We start from the raw sequence: 17,561 nt of genomic DNA on the forward strand, positions 1-17,561 counted from the left end.
CCTCGTTGAGTTTGGACTTTCGGAGTTGGAGGAAGTGAGGAATGAAACCGATTCAAGATCAGCGGTTTCAACAGGGAAACATGGAATGTCCTGGGTATTTTTAAGAAGGGAGGCAACTGGAGTCTGTAAGCAACAGGATTGATGACTTGTTCAATCTTGAAAGGACCGATATAGCGAGGTGCAAACTTCATACTGGGAACTCTTAACCTCAAATTCTTCGTGGATAACCATACCCGATCACCCACCTTGAGAGCAGGAACTGCTCGACGCTTCTTATCCGCAAACTTCTTGTACCTGAACGATGCCTTGAGCAGAGCTGATCGTACGCTCTTCCAGACATTGGCAAACTGATGCAAGGTGATATCCACTGCGGGGACAGAAGTTGCTGGAAGCGGTTGGAACTCAGGGACTTTAGGGTGGAATCCAAAGTTAGTGAAGAATGGTGTTGAAGCAGATGAAGAATGATACTGGTTGTTATGACAGAACTCGGCCCAGGGAAGTAATTGAACCCAGTCATCTTGAGAGGAGGACACATAGATGCGGAGGAAGGCCTCCAAGTCCTGATTCACCCTCTCGGTTTGACCATTGGTCTGAGGATGGTAAGCCGTGGAAAACTTTAGCTTGACTTGGAGGACTTGACATAAACTTCGCCAGAATTTGGCTGTGAATTGAACTCCTCGATCTGAGATAATTTCTTCAGGAAGACCGTGGAGTCGGAAGATCTCTTGTATGAATACTTGAGCCAACTTGGAAGCTGACGGAAGACCGGTGAGAGGAATGAAGTGTGCCATCTTGGTGAACCGGTCAACTACCACCCAGATGGTATTGAACTTGTTGCACATGGGTAAGTCTGTAATGAAATCCATCGACAAGTGGGTCCATGGTCGACGGGGAACGGATAGTGGAACCAGTTGCCCCGCAGGCGACTGGCGGGATACTTTATGTTGGGCACACTTTGGGCAAGATGCAATAAACTCCAAGACGTCCTTTTTCAGAGTTGGCCACCAATAGGACCTAGAGATAAACTCCAGGGTTTTTTGGATACCTGTATGTCCGGCAAAACGGGAAGCATGGGCCCAATGCATGAGCTTCTTCCTTAGCATCGGCTTCACAAAACTTTTCCCTGATGGGGGCGTAGAGTCCATCCCTACCGTAGAGAATGCCAACGGATTTATAATAGGATGCTTGTCTGAAGACTCTGACTCATTTTCTTGCTCCCATGAGCGGGAAAGGGCATCGGCCTTGCGATTCTGAGAGCCCGGACAGAACTGGAGTTTAAAGTCGAACCTGGAAAAGAAAAGTGCCCATCTGGCCTGACGAGGGTTGAGACATTGTGCGCCCTTCAGGTATAAAAGGTTCTTGTGGTCTGTAAGTATGGTGATTGAATGAGAAGCTCCCTCCAACAGATACCTCCACTCTTCTAGAGCGAGCTTGATGGCTAGCAACTCCTGGTCGCCAATGGCATAGTTGCGCTCAGCTGGGGAGAACTTCCGGGAGAAGAAACTGCAAGGGTGTAAATGGCCATCTTTAGCCCTCTGAGATAACACCGCTCCTACTCCAACGGAGGAGGCATCCACCTCTAAGATGAAAGGAGAGTCGATGTCAGGCTGTTTCAGAACAGGCGCAGAGATGAACCTTTGTTTTAAAAGATGAAATGCTTGCATGGCTTCTTCAGACCACTTGGACGGGTTAGCACCCTTCTTAGTGAAAGCAGTAATAGGCGCCACAATGGTGGAAAAGTCTCGTATAAACTTTCGGTAATAGTTGGCGAACCCTAAGAACCTCTGGACCCCTTTGAGGGTTAAGGGTACCGGCCAATTTTGGATTGCTTGTAGTTTCTCAGGATCCATCTCTAGTCCGGAACCGGACACAATGTACCCTAGAAACGGAATGGACTTGACTTCAAAGACGCATTTTTCTAATTTGCAATAGAGATGATTGACACGGAGACGGGACAGAACCTCTTTAACCCAAAAACGATGTTCCTCTAAATCGTTGGCAAAAATGAGGATATCGTCTAGATAGACCACGACATGACGGTATAGAATGTCTCTGAAGATCTCATTGACAAAATGCTGGAAGACAGCTGGAGCATTGCTCAATCCGAAGGGCATGACGAGGTACTCATAATGTCCGTCACGGGTGTTAAAGGCGGTCTTCCACTCGTCACCCTCACGGATCCGGATGAGATTGTATGCACCTCGCAAGTCCAGCTTTGTAAAGATGGTAGCTCCGCTAACTCTGTCAAAGAGCTCAGTAATCAGGGGTAAAGGATAACGGTTCTTGATGGTAATGTCGTTCAAACCTCTGTAGTCGATGCACGGCCGCAGACCACCATCTTTCTTTTTTACAAAAAAGAAGCCTGCGCCGGCTGGAGAAGAAGAAGGTCGAATGAACCCCTTTGCTAGGTTCTCTTTAATATATTCCTCCATAGAATGCGTCTCAGGCAGAGACAACGGATAAGTTCGGCCTCGAGGTGGAACCTTCCCTGGAACGAGATCAATCGGACAGTCCCATTCTCTATGAGGAGGAAGGATATCAGCAGAAGCTTTACTGAACACATCCGTGAAATCTTGATATGGAGGAGGTGGAACATCAGACGACCTGGGGGAGGAAGAACAAACAGGCAATACTTTAAACAAACATGTCTCAGCACAGGAGGAACCCCATGCCAGGATTTGCGTAGTCGTCCAATCAATTGTAGGATTGTGAAGACGGAGCCATGGAAGGCCCAGGACCACAGGATGTGTGGCTCTTGGAATCACTAAAAAAGAAATAAGTTCGGAATGAAGAACTCCCACTCTCAGACGAACTGGTAGAGTCCTTAAAGAAATAACTGCATCAAAAATTTTGCTGCCATCCACGGCAGTTAAAGAAATGGACGAAGGAAGTCTCTCGGTGGGTAGGGACCACCGTTTAACATAGGCTTCGGTAATAAAGTTCCCAGCTGCTCCGGAATCAAGGAGGGCAATGACGTTCCGATAACGTTGAGCAACTTGAAGCGAGACTGGGAGATTACAATCTTGAGGAGATGGAGAGGAGATCATTACTCCTAGCCGGCCCTCTCCTTGGCGAGCTAGGATTTGGAGTTTCCCGGACGTTTGGGACAGGCATTAATGGTGTGAGACGGAGCTGCACAATAGAGACAGAGAAACTCGGAGAGACGTCTTCGGCGCTCAGCAGGAGTTAAACGGGAACGGCCAAGTTGCATGGGCTCATCTTTAGATGGTGACAGTTGACGAGGAGGAGGAGCAGAAGATTTTGGAGCAGATGATCTTCCACGCTCAGTTGCTTTCTCTCTGAAACGTAAATCAACTTTCGTGCAGAGTGAGATTAGCTCATCTAACTTAGAAGATAAGTCTCTGGTAGCTAACTCATCTTTAATACGCTCAGATAAGCCATGCCAGAATGCAGCATACAGGGCCTCGTCGTTCCATGCCAGTTCGGACGCCAGGATCTGGAACTGTATCAGATATTGTCCTACAGTACGTGACCCCTGGCGTAAACGGAGAATCTCGGATGAAGCTGAGGTTACCCGGCCTGGCTCGTCGAAGATGCGCCTGAATGTTGACACGAAGGCAGTGTAGGAAGATAGCAGGGTGTCGGACCTCTCCCATAACGGTGATGCCCAATCAAGGGCTGAGCCACTGAGAAAAGAAATAATGTAGGCAATTTTTGTACGGTCACTGGGAAAATTGCCAGGTTGTAGCTCAAACTGAATCTCACACTGGTTGAGAAATCCCCTGCAGAATCTTGGAGATCCGTCAAATTTTGCTGGCGTTGGAAGATGAAGACGTGGAGCAGAAATGGGTAAGGTGGGTGGGGTTATAGCTGGAGTCACTGTGGTTGACGCACCAGACGCGCCTGATCCACGGAGAGTTGTCTGAATCCCATCCAGCCGAGTAGAGAGATCCTGGAGACAGCGGATGATGTGGCCCTGTGCAGCCTCCTGATGTTCTAGTCGGGCTGCCAGTTCTTGCATCGGCCTGGCCGCTTGATCCTGGTCTCCGGCTGGATTCATTAGGTCAGTGCTTACTGTCACAACTGAGGGCCTGAGCTGACGGGAGGCAGCCTCAGTTGTAGGGGCTGAGATGTACCGGAACCTGGGAGGTTGTATCAGACCCCTGGACATGTAAGTAACATGAATAATAACTGCCCGAAGGCGTGACCACGACAACTTGGATAAAAGTCAATGATGTTTATTATGACAACTCCGCAACACAGCAGTAGTAAAAGAAAACGTAAAAGTCAGCAAAGAATAAATACAGTTCCTGGGTACTACAGGATGGCAGGAGCCACAGGGCACTGGTAGTGTGAGATAGTTCTTATGATCTTCTAGATGGAAAGTCCTTACCAAGCCCGACTGTAGCAATGGAGATAACCCAGGACTGTGCCAGCTGGTGTTCCAGGAAAAGCTGGGTTGCTGAAGATAAAACAGCTGCTGTGGATACTGGCTGGAACCAGACTGTTGTTAGCACGGAGTGGATACTGGCTGGAACCAGTTAAATAATAAATGAACTTGGGAGCGATGAAATATGAACTGAAATGTAGAACTTGAGAGCGGAGAAATAATAATACCGGTGGAGAGTGGTAAAGTGTAGAAAGGACACCGGCCCTTTAAGGGAAGCTGTACTCTGCTGGAAGCTGAGCTGGAAGCAGGTAATGTTGTAGCTGGAAACAGATGAATCCACAATGGGTTGGAGAGTCAGGCTACACCGCAGGTGGAATGCTGGTGCGGGTCTCTATGGTGGAAGTCTTGAGACAGGAGCTGGAACCTGGAAGACAATCACAGGAGAGAGACAAACAGGAACTAGGTTTGACAACCAAAGCACTGACGCCTTCCTTGCTCAGGCACAGTGTATTTATACCTGCAGCAAGGAAGGGATTGGCTTGGCAATTATGCAGATTAAAAATACTGACAACAGATTGGAGGAAATGATCAGCTGACAGAATCCAAGATGGCTGCGCCCATGCAGACACTTGGAGGGAAGTTTGGTTTGTAATCCATGTGGTAATGAAAACAGTAATGGCGGCGCCGGCCACTGGAGACAGGAGACGCCAGGCTGACAAGTGCACATCCAACCACGCGGACACAGCGGAGGCCGCGGCTGACGTAATCGCCACTCTGACACTCTGCATGCAGAAGCTCAGGGACGGCGGCGGAGGCCGCGGGAGACGCCATGCCAGATGTAATAAGGCGTTACTGTGACAGCGTCTCAGAGAGACAGGAGAGGATGCAGGAATGTGAACATTAGGATAACAGATGGGATCCGGTCCTGGAGCGCTGAGCCAGCCTTAGGAGGCATCTGATGGGTAAGAAATGGCGTCCAGATACCCGGATCGTGACAGGTAGTAAGTATGTATTGCAGCCCTCTGACCAGATTCTTAGGAATTGGAAATGGGCGGGACAAGGTTCTTTTGGAAGATCTGGAAAAGTTTAATAACTGATATATCTCTCATAAGGTGACACAGTATTGGATAAACATCGTCACAACTGTTGCAACAGTACATATGGAAAGGTTGTATAAATCCCAAATGCTTGTTAAGAGATGACACAAATGTGATTTTATTTTTTGTGTTCACAAATCTCTGTAAATCCTAGTTAAATTGAGATGTTCAGAATTAAGGAATTAAGAATAACCCTGATGTTTATAGTCTTATATTGAAACGGTGGGAAGGTAAGTTATCCTTAAATGCATATAGTGGTAATTTTGATGGTTTTTTTTTACCTCTGGTGACCAATAGGGACACTCCCATACTTTAGGAGTTTTGGAACTCCAAGATATTGATGGTGTTAGATCAAATGGTAGGACAATTCGTGGTTTCTTTTAACCAGAAAATGGAGAAATTTGAAAGTGGCTTTGCAGAACATGCATTGGATCAGCTGTTTGCAAAGAAACTATAAAATCGTAATCACAAGGTAATCATAAGATATTGAGCTAATGGTTGCCTAAAATCTGATATATGATTGGTCTGTTAACTTGAGTTGTTTCATCTGATCACTACCAGTCCACAGCAGGTAAAAGAATGGTCTCATATTTAAATAGGTTCTACAGGACAATGTTGTGTTATTGGTAATCTATTTGGGTAAAACTTACTAACAGTTTGTGTGTTTGCAATAGATAGGAAAGAGTTTCATTTTGACAGTAATTGTATTATGTATGCTAATGTTTCTATTTTCTCAGAGCACCAAGAAACATTCCACAAATTTGTCAAAGAGCCCAAGACTTCCTTCATTCTCCTTCCCAATTAATATACAGATTATTGTAAAGGAGAAAGGGGGGGTGGTATATGAGTTAGTTCAGGATAAATATAGGTGAAAATCCTGAATATCAGGACATTTTTGGAGAAATATTTTTATGAAAATGTGAAAAGCAAAGGCATCCTAGGATCTGGATGCCATCTAGTGGCTAAAATAATGTGAAGTTCAATCTGTAGCACTCTCAAATAGTGTCAAATGTGATTTGTAAAAATTTCAGAATGGAGTATACAAAATCATCAAGTATCATAGAGGGTGGGGAGGGACAACTAATGCTCTGGAAGAGTTTCTGTTTCTCGCATCTACAGGAAAAAAAAGTCAACAGAAGGATATCAAAAGACTACAAGTGGATCGGATGGAAGAGAAGACATCATGGGTAGGTAGAAAGAGACATCAAAACTGATACCTCTTTATTTCCTACATAGATACAGATGAGAAGGACGAGCCCAGCTGTAGACAGACGATATATCCAAAGATGACTGCGTGGACCCTTAGATGATCGGACAGGACACAGACCAGAAGTACCGGACACAGATGACCTGAACCAGATGGTCCAAGGGATGATGACACCCTCAGAAGACCCCACCACACTATGAGAAGAAGACTTCACAAAGAAACAACTAGGCCTTTAGTTTCCATTGTTGAGGGATATTAGGAAAGGGCTTGCCCACATAGGCAGATTTTTTTGTCCTTGCATAAGTATGCATAAATATAAAAACAAGGTTTTTTTCCATCTACCTATGGCGGTGCAGGGGAGAAATGCCTCTTCTCAACCCCTTCATTACTTTATACTTTGAACTGTGAAATGACTTTGTTGTAATCTTTTCCAAACTAAATCTTTTCTTTCTTTAGACACCTGTACTAACACAGAACATACACTTACACTAAAATGTTTTTGACGGTTTGTCAGTTTAATCTGCCGAATGCCAGATCACTGTCAACAGGGGGATATGTTACAGAGTAACTCCATTATATACATTTTAGGGACAATATTATCATACAAGGAAGGAATGAATTGATAATATTGGCTTCTGTAACCTGAAGCCTAATTAACATCCCTACACTGTAGCCTTGGCTGAATAGACAATCCCAGCACATGGCCAGCTCAGCCCACTGATACAGCTATCCCACATGCTGTGAAAGACACACCCACAGGTTGTATACCTGCACACTTGAAATCAGACCCCCACTCTCCCAAAACCACTGAGGCAGATGTACAGTAGCTGCACACAGCTACAAAGCTCTCAGAAGCATGGCTTGCTCATCACCAGGACTGATCTCCTTACTAAGGCTAAGTATCATACACAATATCTCATAGATAAATAGCATAGAATAGTTAAATATGTGTTTGTGGTAAAGTAGTTGTGAAATGATTGGCATAGAATAGTTAAATATGTAAATACATTTGACTTTAAGGTTAATAGTACTTGTGCAATCATGTGATAGTTATGTGTTGGTGATAATACTCTATGAAATCTGTAATGAATTGGAACAGTAGACAATCTGTAGAATAGCATCTCTGGTATACATTTGTGGATGGTGATTTATAACAGATTGTAGTGGTTTTATATAGTGCATCTTGCTGAAATATAGCATGTGCTTGTAGCAATGGCAGGCTGATACTTGTGGTTACCTGGTGATCTGGTCTTGTGATGGTTCATATAACATAGCCAGCATACCATATGCTCTGGTTATTGAGATACTGTGTTGGCTTGGAATTGTGAAATGTGATTAGTTGGCTTGGAATTGTGAAATGTGATTAGATGGCTTGGAATTGTAATATAAGTTGGAATATAGTGGAGTCTTATGGCTTCTGCTATGTGATTATGGTGTAGCAAAGAATGCCATGTGTTTGGACTTGCAAATCTAAAATGGCTGCTGGCATTCCCTTTTGAACCATATGTTACAGACTTTGGAATCATGGGAGTTTTCCCAAAATGGAGTCTAGCTTCTGTCCCATGCGGTCTGTGGACAATGCAGCCACATGCTGCCTCTCCCACACACACACACACACACACACACACACACACACACACACATATACCAAAACCAATCCCCTAAGATATTTCTTTAAGATATATATTGTTTCCAATATATATCAATAAATCTAGGATTTAGCCGAGTGCTTTGAGAAATATCTCCCCAGTAATAAATACAGTACATACATACATACATTAATTCATATGTTGTAGCGCTCAACCTGTGCGAATGTGTAAATGATGATGCTGTGAAACTAGAATTCTGAAAAATAATTCAAGGTTTATTATTGTTAATAAAGGACACAAATATATATTTCGTGTACATGCATTCAGAAATTATGAATGTATGGTTTGAAAAAAATATATATATACATATATATGATCGAGATTATATATATATTGCTTGGAAAGACTGTATATATATATATATATATATATATATCAAGGGGAAAAAATGTTGAAAAACCGTACAGGCTGAAAAAAGGGAGGAAATTTAAAAAGAATGGAAAAAAATGAAGAAAAATGAAAAAAATGAAAAAAATCAAGGAAAACAGAGGAATTGTCTCTTTGGCTGTGACCCAGCTGATTAAGTTATTTAAATAGTTGTGCAGCATTCAAAGTCATTCACATAGTAGTCAGCGGCGTCCCGCTGACTACACGGTTCGAGCAGGCTGATGGTGACTTGCTTAACGGTGATTGCGGTGTTTCCCCGGGGTTCTGGGTGCGCCTGGTGCGGGGAGGGTAAGGGGACAGGGAGTACCGGACTGTGTATGCCCCGTGGGAGGACGCACTCACCCTGTCCTGGTTCGGACAGTGATGGAGGATCCAGTCACCACAGGGATTGAACTAGCGGTGATCGGCAGTGTAGGCTTGTTTAAAGCCGTCACTGCGCTTCATCCGCCGGGCCCGGAGCTGCTACCTCTCTCCCCCCCTCCTACGCTGGTCGACTCGGCAATACACCCCACCGGCTTACCTTCCTCCTTCTGATGTTTCTCCGTCGCTGGTGTCTGCTTCCGGGTAGGGGAATCACGTGATCCCCGCTCGGCAATGTTCTGCAGGATTTCTACGGCTCGTGCTGTCAGTGCGGTTTCAATGTGAATGAGGTAGTTTGAAGGTATAGGCCCTGGGCCTATACCTTCAAACTACCTCATTCACATTGAAACCGCACTGACAGCACGAGCCGTAGAAATCCTGCAGAACATTGCCGAGCGGGGATCACGTGATTCCCCTACCCGGAAGCAGACACCAGCGACGGAGAAACATCAGAAGGAGGAAGGTAAGCCGGTGGGGTGTATTGCCGAGTCGACCAGCGTAGGAGGGGGGGAGAGAGGTAGCAGCTCCGGGCCCGGCGGATGAAGCGCAGTGACGGCTTTAAACAAGCCTACACTGCCGATCACCGCTAGTTCAATCCCTGTGGTGACTGGATCCTCCATCACTGTCCGAACCAGGACAGGGTGAGTGCGTCCTCCCACGGGGCATACACAGTCCGGTACTCCCTGTCCCCTTACCCTCCCCGCACCAGGCGCACCCAGAACCCCGGGGAAACACCGCAATCACCGTTAAGCAAGTCACCATCAGCCTGCTCGAACCGTGTAGTCAGCGGGACGCCGCTGACTACTATGTGAATGACTTTGAATGCTGCACAACTATTTAAATAACTTAATCAGCTGGGTCACAGCCAAAGAGACAATTCCTCTGTTTTCCTTGATTTTTTTCATTTTTTTCATTTTTCTTCATTTTTTTCCATTCTTTTTAAATTTCCTCCCTTTTTTCAGCCTGTACGGTTTTTCAACATTTTTTCCCCTTGATATATATATATATATATATATACAGTCTTTCCAAGCAATATATATATAATCTCGATCATATATATGTATATATATATTTTTTTCAAACCATACATTCATAATTTCTGAATGCATGTACACGAAATATATATTTGTGTCCTTTATTAACAATAATAAACCTTGAATTATTTTTCAGAATTCTAGTTTCACAGCATCATCATTTACACATTCGCACAGGTTGAGCGCTACAACATATGAATTATTGCTTGTTCCCTATAGGCTAGTCACCCTATTTTTGTAGCAGCTCGCTGAACTCATCCACCCAGTGCGCTGGTACAACCCCCCTACAGTAAATACATACATACATATTCACACTTCTTTCATCCTGTTCTTTTCTTATAAAGTTTAAATCTGTGAAACTATTATATGGTGACTTGCATTGTATTTGACCAATACTGTTTAATGATAAAAGTGAATTCTATGAGTAGCAATTGTTTGTTGAAATACATTCTTATGATTTACATTCTATATGACTGGCGTGCATTCTTATATGAACAGAATATTCCTAATGATTTAAAGATATATATGTCTAGATGCAACCTCTGCAGGTTTGCTTATAAAAGGTAAAATTATACAATTTGCTTCAAAGATATGAAATATAGTAATATAATACAAGCAATAGAATCAGACAGAGAAAATGAGGGGAACAGAGAAGGAAAAAGTATACCCCTTTATCATGATCCCCTTATCAGATGGATATTTTGGATAGCTCTGCTTGCCCCAAATGTCACCACCCCTCTGCTGATTTATATAATTGTTTATGGGCCTGTCCCTTAATTATACATTTTTGGTTGTCTGTTTGGAGATTTGCCTCTACCCACTTAGTTAACTATGCTCCCCTGAATCCTGAATGGGCACTTTTGCCACCTGACATCAGTGTCTCAAAAGGTGCAAAAAAAAAAAAAAGACTGCTAGTTAGAGTATTTTGCATTTATCAATTCAAAGCTCTGCACCGTCTTTGGAGCTCTTTAAGGAAAACCTTTTTTTTCTAGTTCATATGGACTGGTTGGAGGTATCTCTTCAGAAGGAAACTTGTGCCAAAAACTTTTTTGCTATGTGGGAAAGTTTTATTAATCCCAATATCATAAAAATATATAATGCATAGGGTACAGCATCTGAAAATGTGCTTAAAGAAATATCATTATATGTGCTGTAAATAAAGAAATTATGAAGTAGGAGCCACGGTAGGAATGCTGGTAGGGAGTAGGTGTATTTTATATGTCTCTAAACCCACCATGGACTATCTTCCACTTTCCCTTCCCATCAAGGTCTTTCAAGACTCAGTCATTGGTCCCTTTCTATTCTCCCTCTACACCTCTTACACCAGTGGGCTGATCAGTTCCATGGCCTCCGATACCACCTTTTACCGTGTCACGTCGTATCAGCCATCTTCTCCCAGGTGTTACATTTCCTGAAACTCATTATTTAAAAAAACAAAGTCATTATTCATTCAAGGTCCCCCCCCCCCCCCCCACCATTACCTTTTTCTTCTCTGTTGATAATATCTCCTTATTCTCTGTTCCCCTACTATGTTGTCTGGGTGTCACCCTTGCATGCCTGAGACATGCACATCCTAAAAAGGTGGTGTGACCTTGTGTAAATGGAGCATGGCCTTGTGGCATGCTGTCATTTTCATCACTCTGGAGGCATGCCCAGCACTCTCAAAGATGCTGGTCTGCCCCCAAGTTCTCCTGCACTGTGAACAGATGCCTTGTGCATGTACACAGCATCTATTATCCCACTGCTCTGCTATGCAGTAACTTACGTGTTGAAAGAGGAGTGCGCTACTGGGCATACTCCAGTCTTCTATTTCAATCCCAAAATGGCTGTTGAGATCTCTACTGAGCGTGTGCAGAGGCCATCTAGATACTGTGTAGTGTCACTCTGACAAAGGTCTCCTGCTTATCTCCTATGAGAGACCTGGTTAATACCTGCATATGAAGCGGCTCCAGCATCCCTGCACTGCTTCCCATTTGCATTATGCACTTATTGGCTGTATAAAACCCCACTACGCTCAAGCCCCACTCCATCTACCAATGTGTGTAACAGTAAATGCGGTAGTACCTGCTATCTATCAATAAACCAATACCACTAGTTAAGTAACTGGGCTGTTAGTAGATTGAGTCATGAGCTGGTGTGTGCCTAATAACTTTTAAATATCAAAACCTACACACACATCATTTCCATCACTATGCAGAGCAATGTTGACAGTGCTCCTCTCTCCAACTTTACCCATTCGCGGGACATTGTACAGCAGCTGAACAGGCCACGAAATGCATCCTCCCACTCTCAGCTTCATGACTGCTCCAGTGCTGTTCCCGTCCATTGAAATGTCATCCTACTCCCAGTCAGTATTGCCATCAGCCTACCATCCTTCAAACATGCACTTAAAACCAAATGCTTTATTGAAGCCTACCATACCTCCTCCTAATCTTCAGACTCTGCACTCCCCAGCTCTTCTCCCCTCATCCTTTATGTGTCCACCCTTGTCTTCTCTAGAATGTAAGATATAGGGGCCTATTCATGAAGCAGTGAAAAATGTGGAGAAGTGAGCCAGTGAAGAAGTTGCCCATGGCAACCAATCAGTGTTGAGGTAACATTTATAAAATGCATTCTATAAAATTATACGTGGCAGCTGATTGGTTGCCTTGGGCAACTTCTCCACTGGCTCACTTCTCCACGCTTCTCACTGCTTCATGAATAGACCCCATAATGAGCAGGGCCCCCTCCCCTCTGTATCCTCTATGTAATCATGTAATCTGAGCACTGCAACTACATAGGGAATGTAGTCAAAAGGTCAACAACAACAAAGGCGGCAATCACATTGGCGATAGTTATTTATTTATTGTTGATTTATTACCAGTTATATATATAGCGATCACATATTCCGCAGCGCTGCACAGAGAATATTTGGCCATTCACATCAGTCCCTGCCCCAGTGGAGTTTACAACCTAGATTTCCTACCACACGTATACGCACACACATTCACGGTATGGTTAATTTGTAGGGAGCAAATTAACCTACCAGTATATTTTTGGATTGTGGTAGCAAACCGGAGTACCTGGAGGAAACCCACACAAGCACAGGGAGAAGATACAAACTCCACGCATTAAGGACCATGGTGGGAATTGAACCCATAACCTCAGTGCTGTGAGGCAGTAATGCTGACCATTACACCGTCTGTGTGCCCAGTTATGATATTTACATACATGTTAAAATGCTGGCAGTCAATATGTAGACATTATCTGAATGACAACAGGTGAAATGTCTTCTTTGTCAGAATGTTGACATTAATTAGGGTTAGGCTGCGGGTGGGAAGTTTAGAGTTAGGCTGCAGGGAGGGGGGGTTAGGGTTAGTCTCTAGATCAGGGTTAGGGATAGCAGCAGGGTCGGACTGGCCCACAGAGTGATAGGGAAACCCTTGGTGGGCCCCACCCACTCCACTATGGTTCAGGTTCCAGAGTGTGCGTTTGAATTATATATATATGTATAAATGTTACATTATACTGCACAGGACTATGGTGTACAGTGCATTGTTAATCTGATACTTTAGTATGCATGCACTAACACTGTTAATTCTCTCTCTCTCTCTATCTATCTATTTGGGGGTCTTTAGGATGTACCACCACAATGTCTTTATACCCTGGATGGATATGTTACTTGGCAACTTTTTCTGAAGATGGAGGATTTAAGATGATTACTTCTTTAGATTTCTATAATGAGACCCTCTCACCAAAGGTCACCCAAAATACAGAATCAATTCCTGTATATATCATTTAAAATGGTTTTATTCCTAAAAGTTTTAAAGGGTCTTACATAGCAAATTATGAGTGATTTAAGCAGGCCAGCTGTTGTTAAACTGGATGTGTGAGCTCATATACACCAAGTGTGCCCCCTATCACCATTGCATTAATCAACCAACGCATTTCATCTAATTATTGACTTCCTCAGGTATCGACCAACATCTCCAAAAATGGTATCAGTCCTTCTACTCTGGGCTATTTCAACAAGTATAAAGACATTGTTGTGGTGCATCCCAAAGACCCGCAAATTCTATTAAAACTACGTTTACCTTGTACTAGCAAAAGAACAGATTTGGGGATTGCAGTCTATATTGACTAAGTATCTGTTATGATTCCAGCACTCCTGACCGGAGGAGATTTTATGACAAGGACCAGAGCGCTGGAATGGAATGCAGGTAACGGGAGCAGGAAAGACTAGTTGCCCCTGGCGCCCTAACTCTATTGTCTCACCCGTGCTATCGGAAATCCCCTACGAGACTATGGTTTCTTGAGCCCCTGGCAGCCACGTTTGAAGGGCAGATTATGTCTGCCCAACTCCGGTGCCCCCCGGTCTTAGTGAGAGACAAAGGGAAATCCGAGGCAGGATGATAACAAGAGGACCTCTGACTGACAACAGGCCAGGGGCAACAAGCTAACTAACAAAACCTGAAGTATGTGCGGAAACCCGCCAGGGAAAAGGACAACCAAAATCCACTTGTCCAATACTCCTACCCAGCACCGCTGGATACCAGAGTGGACCTGTGGAAGCGGAACCCTCCGCGAAATGCTCCAAAACACAAATAATAAATAATAAAGCGGACAAGCTGCAACACACGGCAAAGCCGCGACTCACGAACACCACTGGATGTTATACGGTGATTAGTCAGGACTCCAGGAATAAGATGACAACTTCCGAGTTCAGGACTTCCGAATACTGGAATGACCGGATACAGCAAGACTGGAATAGACTCTCAGCAAACAGAGACAGCATGCAGGAAGCTATTACCGGCGTCTGTGAGAAGCCCTGAGAGTGCATATGAACAGGAGTCCTCCAATCAGGTGCTGACAGGGCTAATTACCTACATGCCGTGCAGCTGCCTTGCTGCACGGCCAGAAAACAGGTGTAGGTTCATTAAACCCTGGACCCAGCAACGGGGAACGCGGTCCGTCAGTGGCGTCCCCGTTGCTAGGGTCCGTGCGGCTCAGTGCGCCCGGCGTCCAGCGTTGCCAGGGAGCCGGCGGCTGTCCGCGTACGGCGTCCCTGGTTGCTAGGCGCCGGGCCGCACCGACGAGCGGACCCCGGCGCCTAACAGTATCATTGATTGATTTTAATGATTGTTTTAAAGATATTAGCGCATTGTGGGTAATTGTGATTTGATATATATATATATATATATATATATCTTATAACGTTATTGAGCCATCAACATCACAAATAAGGTTGGCGTTTCGACCCCACAAGGGGTCTTTGTCAAGACAGACATCAGGGACATCTTCCCACTATGAAGACCATAGGTATGTTGGGAGGATGTCCCTGATGTCTGTCTTGACAAAGACCCCTTGTGGGGTCGAAACGTCAACCTTATTCGTGATGTTGATGGCTCAATAAAGTTATACTGAAATTTTCATGTGATTTGGTGAGTGCCCTCTATTGGTCAGTTTGACCTGATTGGATATATTCACGGAACATGTGTATATTCACTGAAGAGATGATCGATGAGAATCAGTGACACCGCTGGTTAAGCACATAGCTGGAGTCATCTGCTGGTGTGTGCTTATACAACTCTGCAAATAACAACACCTGGGCACACATAATTCCCATTATTATATGCTTCACATACACTTTCCCTCTCAGCACTGTATACACTCTAAACTAGCTTACAATATTGTATATTAACCTGCTTATTGCTATTTTTAACTGTTCTCTAAGTCCAATTTGACTAAAATTGTGTGATCTCATTGGGTAATGGTGGCACACTTTACCTCGGCCTCCCCGAGTTGGGTATGCGTGACCGGCGGTCGGGATCCAGGCATTGAGATGCCTGGGAAACGCCTCCTCCAGTGGACTCACATGTGGCTAAGATGGTTGTTTCCTCAGCTCTACCGGTCACCGCCGTCACGTCTCTAAAAGAGCCTATGGATAAACGTGTGGAGGGTTGTCTGAAAGGGATTTACACCCTCACGGGTGCTGCACAAAGGCCCACTATTGCAGCTACTTGGGCTGCAGAGGCCATTGAAGCATGGGCCTTGGAGTTAGAAGCTGAAATCTCCTCTGACCATGCTAGACAATGCTTGTCTTATATTGTCACAGCTTCTCGTTATATTAAAGAGGTGGCTTCTGATGCCGGTATCCTGGCAGCCAAGGCCTCTACTACGTCAGTCCTGGCTCGCCGGATATTGTGGCTTAGATCCTGGTCTGTGGATCTGGACTCTAGAAAAACCCTGGAGGTACTCCCTTTTAAAGGGAGATATTCTGTTTGGGGAGGATTTAAATAAGATTGTGGCTGACTTAGCTACTGCCAAAACTGCCTGTCTGCCAAGTACTTCTCCTTCTGTGTCGAAGGCTAAAGGTACTTCCTTTCGCCCCTTTCGTCCTTCAGGTAAAGCAAAAGGTCAGGCGTACAACAAGCAGGCCCACACTTCCAAACCTGGTAAGCCTAAGCCCAAAAGAGCCTGGGCGGCCCGTCAGCCAGCTTCCAAGACAAATATGCCTGCCACATGACGGTGCGGGCCTCCCTCTGGGGGATCCCAGGGTGGGGGGCCGGCTTCTAGGGTATACCCAGGAATGGTTGAAGACCAGTTCAGATGCCTGGGTACGGGAAGTCGTCACGCGAGGTTACGCCATAGCCTTCAAAAACTGACCCCCTCATCGATTTTGCCAGACAAATGTCCCATTGGACAAGACAAAGGCAAACACTCTACATTCGATGGTACAGACCATTCTGGATGCAGGAGTCGTAGTACAGGTGCCTCTTGCACAGAGGGGCCGGGGGTACTATTCTCCGCTGTTTCTAGTCCCGAAACCGAATGGGTCCTCCCGGCCCATTCTCAACCTCAAGGCATTGAACAGGTTTGTGAAGGTTTCCAGGTTCCGGATGGAAACCCTTCGCTCTATAGTTCTGGCCTTGGAACCTGGGGACTTCATGGTCTCCCTGGATATACAGGATGCTTACCTGCATATTCCTATAGCAGTGTCTCATCAGCAATACCTCAGATTTGCGATTGGCAACTGCCATTACCAGTTTCGGGCGTTACCTTTTGGTTTAACAACGGCTCCGCGAGTCCTTACAAAAGTCATGGCGGTGATGAAGGCGATACTCCTCCGTCAAGGGGTCAGGATACTGCCGTATTTGGATAACTTGTTAATCCTGGTAAATTCCCCAGAACTTCTCCTGAGTCATCTAGATGTGACGGTCCGGTTTATGCAAGCCCACGGGTGGCTCATCAACTGGAAGAAGTCATCCCTGATGCCTGCTCAGAGCATGGTGCATCTGGGAGCACTATTGGACACTCACAAGCAGCGGTTATTCCTGTCTCAGGAGAAAGTCCTGAAACTTCAGGACAGGATTCGTTGCTTCCTATCTCATCCGCAAGTGTCGATACATTCGGCGATGCAGGTGCTGGGACTCATGGTGTCAGCATTCGACATGGTGGAGTATGCTCAATTTCACTCTCGCCCTCTACAGAGGCTAA

The sequence above is a fragment of the Pseudophryne corroboree genome, chromosome 3 (assembly GCF_028390025.1).
Source record: "Pseudophryne corroboree isolate aPseCor3 chromosome 3, aPseCor3.hap2, whole genome shotgun sequence".
Taxonomy (NCBI): Eukaryota; Metazoa; Chordata; class Amphibia; order Anura; family Myobatrachidae; genus Pseudophryne; species Pseudophryne corroboree.